Source organism: Globicephala melas, chromosome 15 (genome assembly GCF_963455315.2).
Source record: "Globicephala melas chromosome 15, mGloMel1.2, whole genome shotgun sequence".
Lineage (NCBI taxonomy): Eukaryota > Metazoa > Chordata > Mammalia > Artiodactyla > Delphinidae > Globicephala > Globicephala melas.
This window is the reverse complement of record NC_083328.1, coordinates 28,477,319-28,490,072: the sequence shown is the minus strand read 5'-3', so window position 1 is coordinate 28,490,072 and position 12,754 is coordinate 28,477,319. Positions and strand designations below refer to the sequence as shown.

The 12,754-nt window shown below is 45.4% G+C and overlaps 1 protein-coding gene across 2 annotated transcripts in view; it reads right to left on the bottom strand.

The window, feature by feature from the left end:
* The window catches only part of LITAF (lipopolysaccharide induced TNF factor), a 111,524-nt gene that overhangs the window by 94,306 nt on the left and 4,464 nt on the right, over positions 1 to 12,754 (bottom strand). For both annotated transcript variants that reach the window (XR_011376727.1, XM_030883958.3), the window contains exon 3: positions 5,603 to 5,716. The gene's annotated coding sequence lies outside the window, so the exon portion shown is untranslated. The remainder of the gene's footprint in view (positions 1 to 5,602; positions 5,717 to 12,754) is intronic.

Genomic DNA, 12,754 nt, shown 5'->3' with positions numbered 1-12,754 from the left:
GGTCCCACCCATCTTCCCAGGGAGGATGAAACCCTTTAAAGTCCTTGCACTGCTTTGCGGATAAAGCTCAGCCACCCTCCCCGCTACCTGACCTTTCCACCCTGACCTCGACCTCCGTGGCCAGCAGCGTCTCACACATTACTCCCCTCTGGGTGCTTCTTGACCGCTGGGCCTTTGCACATGTGGTTCCCCCTGCCTGGAAAGATCTTTCTGCCTCTCTGCTCAGTTAGTTGTCCTCGCTCAGCTTTCAGATCAGGCCTCAAACATCACATCTTCCAGGAAACCTCAGGTCCCTGTCAAGGTCGCATCCCTCTACACAGTCTCACAGCACCGTATTTGCCCTCGGGGATTGTTCAGGGTGACTGTATAGTTACGTTTAATGTCTGCCTCCCCTTAGACTGAAATGTGCTGAGACTGGGAACCTTCTCTTACCTGCCTCTCTCAGCACTGCACCTGGTGCATCAAAGTCTGGATGCAGCAGAGACATGCGCGTTCCTTCGTGCATTTGCTCTCCATAAGCATTTGCTGAGAATCCACTGTCTCTGGGCTACCAAGTTGGCACAGACCTGATCCTGGCCCTCAGGGGGCTCAGCCTGCTGGGGATCACACACTACAGTGAGACCCGGGCTGGGCAGCGGCCACAGAGCAGGACCTCAGGGAGGGCTTCTCAAGACTTGAACAGCGAGTGGAAATCTGAGAAAAGAGGGGGAAGGGAACCCCAGTCATGGGAACAGCCTGTGCAAAGGTCCTGAGACAGGAGGAGACAGGAGGCATCAGGGAACTGTAGTGGCTGAGCATGGCTGCAGTGCAGGGAGGGAGGAAGGGGTGGAGGATACAAGGGCTGATGGAGATGCTCAGGACCCAGAGCTACCTTCCTGCCTCACTCCCCTGTGGTCTCCCCCCAGGACAGGTCAGGACCTGCCAGAATCACGCTCACCAGCTCCAACTCCCTCCCTCTGGGGCCAGAGCAGCAGGGACAGGGTTTGGTAGGGGCAAGGTTTGGCAGGAGCCGGGTTTGGCAGGGGTCGAGGGCAGTGTGGGAGGATTTTCCTCCATGCATTGGGAACCAGGGAGCCCCAGGAGGCACCAGCTCTGCTCAGAAATGATTCTCATTTTCTTGCACAACCCTCGCTCTCAGCCAGTTCTCACCAAGCGCTCAGCTGCCTGTGTACCATGTCCATGCTACAGATAGAGAAACCGAGGCTCGGAGACTGGGGTCTTGGAGCTGAGATGAGTCAGAGCCGGGCTTGAACCCACAGGCTGTGTGACTCAGAGCCCAGAACGTGTTCCTTGCAGAGCCTGTTCCACGGGGGGCAGTCTGGTTCCAGCACAGTGCCCATCAGGCTCAGGACTATCAAAATAGCATCAGTTCCCTGTCTGAGGGGATTGCTGGCTCTGTTCCGAGGCAGGTCCTATGGCTGCACACTGCATCAGCCCGTTCCAGAGTTACAGGGGTTCTCTGTCAGGCAGGCACACTGCCTGGAATCCCAGTCTTTGCAGAGGCCCTGAGGATGCCCTGACAGAGCTGCTGGTGCAGGACCCCCATAAACAGGAGGGAGCACCTTGCCGGGTGCAGAGGGTTCTGGGGCTCAGAGGGTGGGTTGTGGCCTTTGCCCACCTCTCACCTCACATGGGGAGGCTGGCAGGCAGGTTCCATCTTACTTCCTGGTACCACTTTTCCTTCTGGATGCTTCTCCTTGACTGGAGTGAGATCCAAGGGGGCAGAGTCCTGCCTGCACCCCTGGACCCCAGGGCCCCATCCACAACCTCATCCCCAAGCACAGCCCCAGGGCCAGCCCTGAGCCTGCGGGCTCCAGGCTCAATTTGTGCGTGAGCAACCTCTCAGCTCTTCCTGGCTTTGTTGTTTTCCCAGTATTTTCTCTCAATTATTTCTTTTCCTCTAAATATTACTGTGTAGATTTTGTTATAGATATATTAACTATTTTCAATAAATTGCATATCTATTTTCATTATATATTAATATAATAGGTTAATATATTATGTTAAGATATTCCTATATATTATAATGATAATGCATATTAATGTAACAATAACACTACACATTAGAATTTTATTATTCTGTTAACTTCAACAGGAAGATCTCTCAGACCCTATCATTTGTTAGTACTGTAATCTGGGACTTAAAATTTCTCTGAAGTCAGTAGTTGTTATTATCCACCTGTTTATAAAAGCTGCCCATGAACTGAAATTCTTTTCTGGAAACAGCACCCACCTTACGAGGTTGTGGGGAGGGTCAGATGAGGTGACTGGCGCTAAGGACAGTCAGCGCTCAACAAACACCAGCTTGTCATTCTGGCTCAGCAGAACTGTGTCTTCATATGTTTCAAATTATCCTTTAAAATCAGTAAATCAAAAAGAATAAGGCACGTCTATGTGTGATGATAAGGAGTGAATTTCAAGCTATATTTTCAAGTGAGAAAAGCAAAGAATAGAATACCATGTATAGAATATTACCATCTGTGCTTTTAAAATAGGGATATATCTTTATCCATCCATCCATTCATCCATCCATCCATCCATCTCCTGCGTTCAAACAGGATAGCTCTGGAAGAGAAGAGAAGATGGAGCATGCACACCTGGACCCCCACCTCCTCCCCTTTTCCTCTGGTTTTCTCCAAACGTGTATGGTACGTGATGCATGATACTTCTGTATTTACTGTCCATCCCCTCCAGTAGAATGGAAGCCCCATGAGGGCAGGGATGTCCGCCTGTTGTGTTTGCTGTTGTGACTCCCACACCCAGAACTTTGCTGTCCAACGGGTCAATCACCAGCCACATGTGTTGCTTGAGCCCTTGACACTGGGCTGGTTGGAACTGAGATGTGATATGTGAATCAAATCCACATTGGGTTTTGAAGACTCAGTGTGTCATGGACTGAATTGTGTCCCCCCTTCCAAATTTATATGTTGAAGAACTAAGCCCCATTTCCTCAGAATACGACTGTGTTTGGAGACAGGGCATTTAAAGAGGTAATTAAGGTAAAATGAGGCTATTAGGGTGGGCCCTAATCTAACCTGACTGGTGTCTTTACAAGAAGAGGAGATTAGGACACTGAGAGAAACCAGGGACCACACACACAGAGAAAAGACCATGTGAGGACACAGCAAGAAGGTAGCTGTCTGCAAACCAAGGAGAGAGGCCTTCCTCAGAAGAAACCAACCCTGCCAGCACCTTGATCTTGGACTACCAGCCTCCAGAACTGTGAGAAAATAAATTTCTGTTATTTAAGCCACCCCACCTGTGGTATTTTGTTATTGCAGCCTGAGCTAACTAATACACCATGAAAAGATCATTAAAATTTCATTAATAATTTTTGTATTGATTCCATATACTAGGTTTGGATATACTGGGTTAAAGAAATATATTATTATTTCAAGAAAATTAATTTCACCTGTTTCTTTTGACTTTTAAAATGTGGCTCTTGGAAAATTTTAAATTTCATGGGCAGCTCTCACTGGTGGCTGACATCATACTTTCTGATACCATAGCCTGGCACAGTGCCTGGCACACAGTATGTGCTCAATAAGTATCTGTTGAATAGATCAATTAAAATAGCTGTCTTTGGGAAGTGACTGGAAGATGGGAGGAAGGGTGACTGGCTTTGCACTGTATTCCCTTTGAGTTTACCATGAGCAAGTATCTTCTTAAAAAAAGAGAGAGTGGGCTTCCCTGGTGGCGCAGTGGTTGAGAGTCCGCCTGACGATGCAGGGGACACAGGTTCGCGCCCTGGTCCGGGAAGATCCCACATGCCGCGAAGCGGCTGGGCCCGTGAGCCACGGTCGCTGAGCCTGCGCGTCCGGAGCCTGTGCTCCGCAAAGGGAGAGGCCACAACAGTGAGAGTCCTGCGTACCGCAAAAAAAAAAAAAAGAGAGAACGAGAGATCTAAAATAAAATACGATGAAACACTCCCTTTGTGATGACTTAATATATTAAGACAAAATAAGAGTTGCCCTCATACAATTAAAAGTGCCTCTTGGACTTCCCTGGTGGCGCAGTGGTTAAGAATCCGCCTGCCAATGCAGGGGACACGGGGTTCGATCCCTGGTCCGGGAAGATCCCACATGTCGCAGAGTAACTAAGCCCGTGTGCCACAACTACTGAGCCTGTGCTCTAGAGCCCACGAGCCACAACTACTGAGCCTGTGTGCCACAAGTACTGAAGCCCATGCGCCTAGAGCCTGTGCTCCACAAGAGAAGCCACCGCAATGAGAAGCCCGTGCACTTCAACGAAGAGTAGTCCCCGCTCACCGCAACTAGAGAAAGCCTGCGCGCAGCAACAAAGACCCAGCACAGCCAAAAATAAATAAATAAATAAATAAAATAAAAGCTGCCTCTCGCAGGTATGCACATAATAGTCAGCCACCAGGTGCCCTCAGACGGATGAGTGTGTCAGCCACGAACTGCCGGAAAGCTGAGTCTCGGATGATGGGGGAGATTCCTCTCCACACCCCAGGCTCAGGCAGGGAAGCAGGTCCCAGAGTCTCCTGCACAAGCCCCCTCCCCAGGATGAACAAAACACAGGGCTGGGCCCAGGGACAGCCCCCCAGTGTCAACAACCTAAGGTGCCCCCCGAGTCCCTCCAATCCTCCTGCCTGGGGTTTGCTTTGTCCCTCTATACAATGGGCACATTGGGCTCACTCCATTTTTCAAACTTTTTTTTTCGGCCACACCGCAGGACATGCAAGATCTTAGTTCCCCAAACAGGGATCGAACCCACACCCCCTGCAGTGGAAGCACAGCGTCCTAACCACTGGACAGCCAGGGAATTCCCATTTTTCAAACTTTTTACCATGGAAAATTTCAAACATATACAAAAACACAGAGAATAGTAAAGAGAGCCTCCAAGCACTGTCCCCTCCCCTCCCCAACCATCAACTCATCATTTTCTTTCACATTTACCCCCTCCCCACCCTGACTATTTTAAAGCAATTCCCCAACAGAGTATCACTTCATCTGTAACTAGTCCAATATGTTTCTCCAAAAGACAAAGCCTCTTTTTCAAAACATAACCACAGAACCACTATCACACCAAATAAAAGTGAACAATAACAGCTTAATATCATCCAGGATCCCCTTGGTGGTCACATCCCCTAAATATCAACTTAAAACAAAACAGTTAATATGTTCAGTCAGGATCCAAACAAGGTCTGCACATTGAAATCAGTTTATGTTTCTTAAACCCCTTTTATTGTAGACTTTATTTTGTTGTGGTGGTGGTTCTCCTATTTTATTTTTTTATTTTAAAATTTTTACTGGGGTAGAGTTGATTTACGCTGTTGTGTTAGTTGCAGGTGTACAGCAAAATGAATCTGTTATCCATATACATTAAAGTAGACTTTAGATTACTCCAGTATATCCTTCTATTCCCTCCCACGGCCCATCTCTCCCCTTCCTGCCAATATCCACCATATTAGTTATCTATCTGCTGCATAATGAATTTCCACAGAACGTAGCACTTAAAACAACAAACATTAATTATCCCATAGTTTTTGTTGGGCAGGAATCTGGGTGTGACTTCCTCCAGTGAGAACCCTTAAGAGTTTCTCCCTGCAATCTAAGTGTCGGTGGGGCTATGGTCTCACCTGCAGGCATGACTGGGCAAGGATCCAGCTTCCAAGCTCCCTCAGTACACGTTGGCAGCATTCAGTTCCTTTCCATGTGGGGCCCTCCAACGTGGCAGCTCACAACATGGCAACCTGTGTCATCAAAGTGAGCAAAGGAGAGGGAGCAGTGGGTCTCACACTTGTGTATGTGCCAGACTCTCCCAGAGGACCTGTTAGAACACAACTCACTAGGCTCCACCCCCAGAGCTCCTGATCCAGCAGGCTTGGGTGGGGCCCAAGGATGTGCATTTTTTAAAAATTAACATTTATTTATTTATTTTATTTCGGCTGCGCCAGGTCTTAGTTGCGGCACGCAGGATCTTTGTTGGGGCAAGCACAATCTTTTAGGTGCGGTATGCGGGCTTCTTAGTTGCAGCATGCGGACTCTTAGTTGCGGCATTCAAACTCTTCAGTTGCGGCATGCACATGGGCTCTAGTTCCCCGACCAGAGGTCTAGCCCGGGTCCCCTGCACTGGGAGTACAGAGTCTTACCCACTGGACCATCAGGAAAGTCCCAGGATGTGCATTTCTAACAAGCTCCCAGGTGATGCTGGGGACCACACGTTGAGAGCTACAGAATTATAGGTACCCCCCTCTCTAATTTTTTATTTCTTCATTGCATTTTATCTGTTGAGGGGCCACTCTTAAGAAGTCCAAGGTGAAGACAATGGTTTCAATCCTGGATGCAAATGAGAATTACTTGGTGAAAAACTAAAAATACAGTTGCCATATGATCCAGCAATCCCACTCCTGTGCATCTATCCAAACAAAACTGTAATTCAAAAAGATACATGCACCCCTACATTCACAGCAGCACTAGTCACAATAGCCTTTTGGCTATTGTGAAACAACCTAAATAGCCATTGACAGATGAATGCATAAAGAAGATGTGGTACATATATACACACATACACGCCTACATATAATGGAATACTACTCAGCCAGAAAAAAGAAATAATGCCATTTACAGCAACATGGATGGACCCAGAGATTATCACACTAAGCAAAGGAAGTCAGAAAGAGAAAGACAGATACCATACGATATCACTTAAATGTGGAATCTAAAATGCAACACAGGGCTTCCCTGGTGGCGCAGTGGTTGAGAATCTGCCTGCCAATGCAGGGGACACGGGTTCGAGCCCTGGTCTGGGAAGATCCCACATGCTGCGGAGCAACTAGGCCCGTGAGCCACAACTACTGAGCCTGTGCGTCTGGAGCCTGTGCTTCACAACAAGAGAGGCCACGACGGTGAGAAGGCCCGCGCACTGCGATGAAGAGTGGCCCCCGCTCACCACAACTAGAGAAAGCCCTCGCACAGAAACGAAGACCCAACAACACACCCAAAAATAAATAAATAAATAAATAAAATGCAACACAAATGAACCTATCTACAAAACAGAAACAGACTCACAGACATAGAGAACAGACTTGTGATTGCCAAGGCAGAAGGGGGTGGGGGAGGGAAGGATTGGGAGCTGGGGATTACCAGATGCAAACTATTATATATAGGATGAATAAACAACAAGGTCCTACTGTATAGCACAGGGAACTATATTCAATATCCTGTGATAAACCATAACAGAAAAGAATATGAAAAAGAACATATACATAATTGAATCACTTTGCTATAGAGCAGAAATTAACACAACATTGTAAATCAAGTATACACCAATAAAATTGAAAAAAAATTACTTGGTGAACTTTAAAGGGTCACACCATCTCCACATCCCCAGCAGGGCCTGGGAGACAATCACTGAAAAAGCAAATGTCACAATAGCAACTCTGATGCTCAAGCCCAGCTATGGGCCACTCATGCATCTAGCTGTAGATTATTTCTAAATCTTTTAGCAAAGTGGGGCCAGTTATTCCCATTTTACAGATAAGGAAATTGAGGCCCCAAGAAGGTAACAGGAAAGTGGCAGAGCTGGGCTCAAACACAGCCCCAAGTGCTTTGTCTGTCAGTGGGTCACAGGCCTGTAACTCATGCTGGAGTCTCCGTCCCCTCTTGATGGAAAGTCCTCTGCCCTCAGATCTAGAGAAGAAAGTTGCTTGTGGTCAGGCTCAGCTGTGGATAAAAGCGCCTAAGAGCTGGGCCTTGGGAATAATTCCTGCCTGACCCCAAAGCAACCCCAGGCCCGGGATGGCAGCTGTGAATAATGGATGACACCGGGGAGAACACTGTGGCCTGTGATTCATCTCCACTGTGATGGACAACTACCTCTGGGGATGGGGAAGATAGATGGACTTCCCCACCAGGAGGCCCCGCCTCTCCCCTCCATCCCCAGCCTCTCTCCAGCCTCAGAGTCAAAGGTAGGGGCCACCGGGGAATCAGGGGTCAACCCCACTGCCTATTACTTCCTCATTTCAACCTCTAGACCCTTCCTCCTGTAGAAGCAGGGCCCAGAGACTAGAATCTGGAGGGTGAGGGAGGGAGGGAGGGAATGGCTTTGATGTGTGGTGGTGACAGATGAGGGCTCTGTAGCCAGACTGCCAGGGTTCAAGTCCTCTGACATATGCTAGCATTGTGCTCTTGGGGGACTCACTCATCCTATCTGAGACTCAGTTTCCTCATCTGTAAAGTGTGGAAAATACCATCAACTTCACGGAGTTGTCAGGGGTTAAGTGAGTAAATAACACATGTAAAGTGCTTGGCATCACCTGGCACATGGTAAGTACTCAGTAAATGCTAGTTAGTGTTCTTATGCTGTGTACCCGGCAATGCGGGAAGCTTCCTGGGTAATTTGTCTTATGCAATCCTTATGGCAACCAAGGGCAGTATCTGCTATAATTCTCATTTTACAGATGAGAAAACCGAGGATCACGGAGATGAAGTGTAAGATCGCAAAGGCAGTCCATGGGAGGAGCAGAATTTGAACTCAACATCCAGTGAACAATTCCCAGTACACTCAAGAGTCCCAGTCAAACATCCTGCCCCACTGTCCCCAAAATACACTTGTCACCTTACAAAAGCTCCTAAGATTATACGACCCATCCCTCCTTACACAAAAATCAACTCCAGATTAAGGGCTTAAATGCCAAAAACAAACAAACAAATAAAAACCACTTTAAAATTTTTAGTAGGAATTAGAGGTAAATATCCTTTGGAACTTAATGATGGAAAGGTGATAGATTATGGACTTAAATGTCAAAACCAAAGCTTCAGAACCCTTAGTAGGAAATATAGGTGAATATATTTTAGACCTGTGTTGACAAAGATGTTCAGCATCATTAGTGATCAAGAAATGCAAATCGGGCTTCCCTGGTGGCGCAGTGGTTGAGAGTCCACCTCCCGATGCAGGGGACACGGGTTCGTGCCCCAGTTCGGGAAGATCCCACATGCCGGCGGAGCGGCTGGGCCCGTGAGCCATGGCCGCTGAGCCTGCGCGTCCGGAGCCTGTGCTCCGCAGCGGGAGAGGCCACAACAGTGAGAGGCCCGCGTACCGCAAAAAAAAACAACAAAAAAAAGACATGCAAATCAAGATCTCAGCTGGCAACAATTTCACACTCAACTGGAAAACATTTTTAAATCGAATAATACCAAGTGTCGGAGAGGATGTGGATCATACATGCTGCTGGTGGGAGCGTAATTAGTGCAACTGCTACATAAAGTACCTTGTTATCATCTCCTAAAGTGAAACATTCACGTATTCTGAGTCCCAGTGATTCCATTTCTGGGTAAACATCCCAGAGAAACTCTTGCATGTGCACCAAGAGCCACTTATGAGAATGCCCAAACAGCACTGTAAATTAGCAGACACCTGGACACTACCCAGAAGGCCACCCACAGGACAGCAGATGGGTCAGCCATGGTACACAGACCTAGTGGATATATGACACAACAGTCAAAACAAGTGAACCTCCATATGGGCCAATCTTAGCTATACGTAGACTATTAAAGAAATTAAGCCCCATAAGAGTCAGACAGCTTGATACTCTTTTTTAGGTTATCTGGATTCCCTTTGTTATGGGTTGAATTGTGTCCCTGAAGAGAAACACTGAAGTCCTAATCCCTGGTACCTGGAAATGTGACCTTACTTGGAAATAGGGTCTTTGCAGATGTGATTAGTTAAGTTTAGATGAGGTCCTATGGGTTACAATGGGCCCTCAATCCAATGAATGGTGTCCTTATAAGAAGAAGAGGAGGTCCTAGTCGTAACAATCAGGCAAACAAAAGAAATAAAAGGCATCCATATTGGAAAGGAAGAAGTAAAATTATCTGTTCGCAGATGATATGATCTTATGTATAGAAAACCCTAAAGACTCCACCCAAAAGCTATGAGAACTAATAAATGAATTCAGTAAAGTTGCAGGATACAAAATCAACATATGAAAATCGTTTGTGTTTCTATATACTAACAATGAACTATCTGAAAGAGAAATTAAGAAAGCAATCCCATTTACAATAGCATCAAAAAACGATAAAATACTTAGGAATAAATTTAACCAAGGAGGTGAAAGACCTGTACACTAAAAACTATAACACAAAACAAACAAACAAACAAAACCCTGATGAAAGAAACTGAAGAAGACACAAATAAATGGAAAGCTCTCTCGTGTTCTCGGACTGGAAGAATTAATACTGTGAAAATGTGCAAACTATCTAATGTGATCTATAGATTCAGTGCAATCCCTATCAAAATTCCCATGGCATTTTTCACAGAAATTTACAAAACTACCCTAAAATTTGTATGGAACCACAAAAGTCAAATAGTCAAAGCAATCTTAAGAAAGAAGAACAAAGCTGAAGGCACCACACTTCCTGATTTCAAGCTATGTCACAAAGCTATAATAAAACATACTGGCATAAAACTAGGTGCAGAGACCAGTAAAAATGAATAGAGAGCCTAGACATAAATCCACATACACTGTATGTCATACAGTTGACATACAGTCAACTGATTTTTGACAAGGTGATAAGAACATACAATGTTTGAGAAAGGACAGTCTCTTCAATAAATGGTGCTGGGAAAACTGGATATCCACATGCCAAACAATGAAACTGGACCCCAGTCTTCCACCACTCACAAAAATTAACTCAAAATGGATCAAAGGCTTAAATGTAAGACTTGAAACCATAAAACTCCTAGAAGAAAATATACGGAAAAAGCTCTTTGACATTGGTCTTGGCAATGATTTCCTGGATGAGACCCAAAAGCACAGGCAATAAAAACTAAAATAAACAAGTGGGATTACATCAAACTAAAGAGCTTCTGCACAGCAAAGGAAACAATCAACAAAATGAAAGGCAACCTACAGAATGGGAGAAAATATTTGCAAACCATATATCTGACAAGGCGTTGATATCCAAAATATACAAAGAACTCACACAACTCAATAGCAAAAAAAAAAAAAAAAAAAGTAAATAATACGATTTTTACAATGGGCAAAGGACCCGAACAGACATTTTTCCAAAGAAGACATTCAAATGGTCAATAGGTACGTGAAAAGGTGCTCAACATCACTAATCATCAGGGAAAAGCAAATCAAAATCTCAATGACATATCACCTCACACCTGTTAGGATGGATATCATCAAAAAGACAAGAGATAACAAATGTTGGGGAGGGTGCGGAGAACAGGGAACCCTCTTGCGCTGTTTGTGGGGATGTAAACTGGTGCAGCCACTGTGGAAAACATTACGGAGGCTCCTCAAAAAATTAAAAATAGAACTACCATATGATCCAGCAATCTCACTCCTGGGTATATATCCAAAGGAAATGAAACCAGTGTCTTGAAGAGATATCTGAATTCCCATGTTTACTGCAGTTATTATTCATGATAGCCAAGATCTGGAAACAACCTAAATGTCCTTCAGTGGATGAATGAATAAAGAAAATGTGGCATATATATACATACACATATATATGTATATATACATATACATACACATATATATGTGTGTATATATATATATATATATATACACACACACATACATACACACTGTAATATTATTCCACCAGATGTTACGTGAAATAAGCCAGACAGAGAAAGACAAATACTGTATGGTTATCACTTATATGTGGAGAAGAAAGAGAGAAAGAGGGAAAGAGAGCTAGAAAGAAAGAGAAAGAAAGAGAGAAAGCTGATTTCAGAGAAACAGAAAATAGAATGGTGGTTGCCAGGGGCTGGGGAAAGGGGGAAATGAGGAGATGTAGGTCAAAGGGTACAAGAATAAGTTACAAGAATAAGTTCTGAGGATCTAAGGTACAGCGTGGTGACTATAGTTAATAATTCATTATTGTATACTTGAAAGTTGCTGAGAGTAGATCTTAAACATTCTCACCACGTGCACACAGGTGTGCGTGCACACACACACACACACACACACACAAGGAGTTAACTATGTGAAGTGACGAATAGGTTGATTATATTGATCTGGGTAGTCATTCTGCAATGTGTATTATATCAAAGTATCACACTGTACACTTTAAATCATATTTGGCAATTATTCCTCAATAATGTTGGGGGAAAAAAGAAGAGGTGATGACACATAGAGGAGAAGGCATGTGAAGACAGAGGCAGGGGCTGGAGTGATGCACCTACAAGCCAAGGATTGCCACGGATTGCTGGCAACCACCAGAAGCCAGGAGAGAAGCATGGAGCAGATCCTTCCCTAAAGCCTGCAGAGGGAACGTGGCTCTGCCAGCACCTTGATTTTGAACTTTTAGCCTCCAGAACTGTGAGAGAATAAATTTCTATTGTTTTAAGCCATCCAGTTTGTGGGAATTGCTTCCAGCAGCCAGGGGAAGCTAATATAGCCTTTTAATAAAGTTAGTAAGAAGAAACTAACATAAAAAAATATACTTTGAGGGACTTCCTTGGTGGTGCAGTGGTTAAGAATCTGCCTGCCAATGCAGGGGACACGGGTTCGAGCCCTGGTCCGGGAAGATCCCACATGCCTCAGAGCAACTAAGCCCATGCGCCACAACTACTGAGTCCTTGCGCCACAACTACTGGAGACCGCGCGCCCAGAGCCCGGGCTCCGCGACAAGAGAAGCCACTGCAATAAGCCCGTGCACCGCAACGAAGAGTAGCCCCTGTTTGCCACTGCTAGAGAAAGCCTGCACGCAGAAACAAAGACCCAACGCAGCCAAAACTAAATAAATAGATTTTAAAAAAACCCTATATA